Source organism: Octodon degus, unplaced genomic scaffold, assembly GCF_000260255.1.
Source record: "Octodon degus isolate 3935 unplaced genomic scaffold, OctDeg1.0 scaffold00232, whole genome shotgun sequence".
Lineage (NCBI taxonomy): Eukaryota > Metazoa > Chordata > Mammalia > Rodentia > Octodontidae > Octodon > Octodon degus.
Window position 1 is genome coordinate 1,137,981 of NW_004524808.1, and position 4,925 is coordinate 1,142,905.

A 4,925-nucleotide genomic window follows, 5' to 3' on the forward strand; every position below is an offset into this window, starting at 1 on the left:
AAAAAAAAAACAAGTAAAGTCCTGTAATGGACTTGGGACTCTGCATGTAACATTACAGGATTCACTAGGAATTAAAACCAGGTTAGTTTTTGATCAGGTATTTAGGATCTGACTTCAGTATGACAATTTCTTTTTTGCCATACTGGGCACTGAACACAGGGCCTCATGTATTCTACCACCAACCTACACCTCCAGATTTTTTGTCTATTTGAGACAGGGTCTTGCTATGCATTTCATGCTGTCCCTGAACTCACTTTGTAGCCCAGGCTGGTCTCAAACTCACAATGATCTTCCCGTCTTAGCCTCCTGAGTGCTGGGATCACAACGTGTGCCACCATGCCTGGCCCCTCTAGCTCTTTACTTTTATGGTACTAGGGATTAAAGACGGAACTGTTTAGCCTCTTTTTACTTTGACATGATCTCATTAGGTTTCCTGTGCTGGCCTCAAAACTTGCAATCCTCTTACAGTGATGGTGAACCTTTTAGTTTTCAGTGAAACAAACAGCCTGCTGTGACATCCTTACCATAGGTTTGTCAGCACTGCTCTTACATTAGCCTCCTTGGTGCTAGAGTCATAGGTGCAGTACCATATTCAGATGTTATTTTTGAGAAGCTAAGTTAGCCAAGACGGCCCTGACACTGAGTAGCTAGGATTACAGCTGTGTCACCAGACTCAGTAGGATCATACTTTAAATAATTTTTTTATGTATTTAGTATAGGGTCTACAGGGTCTCACTACAGATCGGACTTGTAGTGATCCTTCTGTTTTCAGCCTCCAAAGCACTAGGATTACAGGTACATACCACCACGGTACGCCAAGGATCAAACCCCAGTCCCTGTGCTTGCCTAAGCAGGTGCTTTAATCCCCTGAGCTATCTGGCCATCTCTGATCACACTCCTTTTATTTTTATTTTTTGGTAGAACCAGGGATTGAACTCAGACCCCTGTTTTGCAAGGGAAGTGCTTATTCCACTGAGCCATCTCCCCAGCCCCTGTACTCTTTTTAATATTACAATCAAGAGCTTATTTTATTGTATGTATAATGTAAAAGGTCAGCCCAAAGGATCACAACATGCCCAGCCTAAGTAAACAAGTATGTCAAACAAGTACATGTCCAAACTCTGACTGAACACTAAAATTATAACCTCATAAAACTTCTCAAACACAAGTACCAAATGGGTGTGGTGACACATGTAGTTCCAGCACTTGGGAAGCTGAGGCAGGATTGCTGAGTTTGAGGCCTGCCTGGGCTATAGTGAGTTCTAAACTAGCCTGAATTACATAGTAAGACCCTTGTCTCTTTCACTAATCATATACAAATCTAACCCACAACTATAAATTATACAATATAGCTAGTAAAAAATACCATCCTACTGTGATATTTTGGTGAAAAAGGATTGCAAAAGAACATTAAGTGATATGAAGGTCCAAAGTAAAAACTTCCATGTTACGTGAACTGATCACATAGTTATTTCAACAGGTGTTCTTAATTTTCCTCAAAAAACCCCCTAATTTGTTATTCTCAATTTTTGCTGTTTTGCATGCAAACATAGTATAAGTAATGCTGTTTTAAAAGTACACATTTCTGGGGCTGGAGAGATGGCTCAGTGGTCTAAAGCACCTACTTGAAACAAGCTTGGCAAAGCACAGGGACCGCGGTTCGATCCCCAGCACCACATGCCAGCCAGACCCGCCCCCTGGTGGGCTGAGCTGGCCACACACACACACACAATAAATAAAAAAATGTAATAAATAAAAATAAATAAATATTTAAAAGTACACATTTCACTTGAATAGGAAATACTACTCTAGATCTTCAATCATCCAAATTTAATGAGTTTATATTTAAAATCTAAGATAAATTTGTAAGTAACATTTGTAATTATAAGCAAAGTACCTTTTCAGTTTCTAGGTAGAGTCATATATAAAAGAATATGAAAACAGTAAGAAATGAAACAATAGAAAAGTCAAAAGTTATTTGACAAAATAAAAAAAAATAAATCCCACGAAACACAGTACAATGTCACCTCAGTTCACAAATGCTTTTGTCTGCAAACTCTGTATCACATGACAAACCCAACTTAGGCCATCTTTTCCAAAATCATGGAACAAAGTTCTTGAACCAAGGCACCACTCTCTATATATAACTCATTCATTTTCAGAACAATGGTACACTCTACCATTGTACATGAGCATTGGTACAATTTCAATTTTTGTGAGTCTTTAAACAATACTGTTTATACTTTTTGATATTAATCAGCACTTACCTATGTGGGCAGCCTTGGCAAATCTTCTGATCAGCAAAAGACCCTCCTAAGACTTTACTTAGCATAGCTGGATGTCCTAAGGCTTTTAAAGCTTCATCTAAACTATCCACTAAGGAATTAAAAAATTCTAAAGCATCATGCTGTTCACGGAGATTAACAGGTTCACCCCAAAGCCTAGGAAATGAATGAAATAAAACATGTAAGATATAACACAACAATATATACACTATTGTTTTTTTTTTTGGGAAGGAGCAACACAACCACAGATGAGATTTTATTCCTTGAATACATAGGAGCAGGTGTACTTTACCTACAAAGTACAATGAGGGTAAGATTCAAAAGTAAAAGTGGAACCTCAGGGGCAAAGAACTGGGATGAAACTACTGGTGTGGTTGGGAAAGTATGGCTCTAGGAAGAGTGGCTGCTCTAGGCAATGTGACATACACATATTTTTACTCCAACTGAAAATGCAGGGGGCTTGCAGGTTAGCTCAGTTGTTTAAGGGTCTGCTTGGACAAACCCAGTCAAACACAGGGGCCCACAATCCCCAGCTCCACATGCCTTACCAGACCCACCCTGAAGGCAAGCCGAGCCAGCCAAAAAAAAAAAAAAAAATCCTTCCCAATTGAAAATGCGATTAAAATGAGGTGGTGTTCAGCTGGGTATGGTGGCACATGCCTGTATTCCCAGCACTTGGGAAGCTGAGGCAAGAGGACTGTTGTAAGTTTGAGACCAGCCTGGGCTACAAAGTGAGCTCAAGGCCAGCCTGAACTGCATAGTGAGACCCTGCCTCAGAAAATATGAAATGAGGTGGTAGATCTCTTACATGGATATTGGGCCTTAAATTAGGCAAACTAATATCAAGAAAACCAACTGTGAGTTGGGTGTACCATGAAATGAAAACTAAATTTACATACTAAAGCTCAGAGATCGATATGAACTATCAATGGCATCTGATTTTGTGTGTGTGTGTGTGTGTTTTTTTGGCAGAACCGGGGATTGAACTCAGGCCCTTGCGCTTGCCAAGGAAGCGCTTATTCTGCTGAGCCATCTCCCTGGCTTGTGATTTTTGTATTTTAAGAGTAATATAGCAATATGCAAAGGATGCAAATGTATTCATACTAAACAAGAGATATGACCAATGTATTTTTACATGTATCAGAACAATTTTTTGATAAATACATCTTGTGTGGCAAATAATGCCACCTCAATATTTTAGACAAAAATTTGTATATAGTAAAATGCAAAATCAGATATATAATTATTTGTTAAAAGTCAACTTGTTTCATTATTGGAAATTACACCTATTTTTCTTAAACATTTAGTACAGGATCTATAGGATCTCACTATACAGATCACTCATAGTGATTCTCGTTTTCAGCCTCCCAAGAGCTGGGATTACAGGCATGTGTCATCATGCCCAGTCTCATTCACTGGCTCAGTGTGCCCTGGGGGTGGGGGCGGGGCCGGCACGGCATGCAGGGGATCGAACCCTGGCCACTGTGCTCTGCCTAAGCAGGTGCTTTAGTCCACTGAGCTATCTGGTCGGCCCTCTATTTGTTTTCAAACTGTACTTTTCAACCTTTCAATCATGTATACAGTCAACTTATTAATTATAAAAGGAAAAAGTTAGCCCTTAAAATGGAGAGCCTTGTCATCAAGGGATCACAGTCATCAGCGCTTGGACAAACCCAGTCAAACACAGGGGCCCACATCTCTCCCAATCCAATTCAATGAAAAGCATGAAACATCATTCTGTGGTGTTCTTGCTCTGCTCCCCCCAAAGTTCAATCTGAATCTAATCATGAGGAAACAATCATACAAACCTAGAATGATATTCTGCAAGACAACTGGCCTGGACTCTTCAAAAATTTCAGGGACATGAAACTCATGCTAACAGAATGATTTATATTATAGGAATAAGGAGGTAAAAGCAAAATTCTTGTTATTCTTTCCCAGATAGTAGACTGGCATGGAAAACTCAGAAGCTTATAAAGACTATTTTGTGGAAATTAGAATATATATTGAACATTAGAGATTACTATTATATTCCTTGGATATAAAGGTTATAGTTAAGTGGGGAAAGAGGCTTATTTGCCAGGTGTGATACCACATCCCTGCAATCCCAGCACTCAAGAGGGTGAGGCAGACCCAGAGCGCAGGCCCGGTGAGTGAGTGAGACGACCCAGGCCGCAGGATCCTGAACAGACCCAGAGCGCAGGCCCGGCGAGTAAGAGAGACGACCCGGGGCCTGCGGGATCCTGAACAGACCCACAGCGCAGGCCTGGCGAGTGAGTGAGACAACCTGGGGCCCTCCGGATCCTGAACAGACCCAGAGCGAAGGCCTGGGGAGTAAGTGAGATGACCCGGGCCACGGGATCCTGAATAGACCCAGAGTGCAGGCCCGGTGAGTGAGTGAGACGACCCAGGCCGCGGGATCCTGAACAGATCCAGAGCGCAGGCCGGGCGAGTGAATGAGATGACCCAGGCCCGGGGATCCTCATTTGACCCAGGCTGCATGCAGGCCCAGCACAGAACCCTTCAGCAGAACTCCCTGCAAAGAGGCTAGAGGCAAAACCCACCCAGCTGATTCAGGAGCAGAACACCTTGCCAGAGAGACACAAAGGGTTCCACTCTAACACCTACAGCAGAAAGAAG

At 41.8% G+C, this 4,925-nt stretch overlaps 1 protein-coding gene across 1 annotated transcript in view; it reads right to left on the bottom strand.

The window, feature by feature from the left end:
• Usp9x (ubiquitin specific peptidase 9, X-linked) overlaps positions 1–4,925 on the bottom strand; it is a 152,926-nt gene that overhangs the window by 36,572 nt on the left and 111,429 nt on the right. The gene's annotated exons all lie outside the window — the stretch shown is intronic.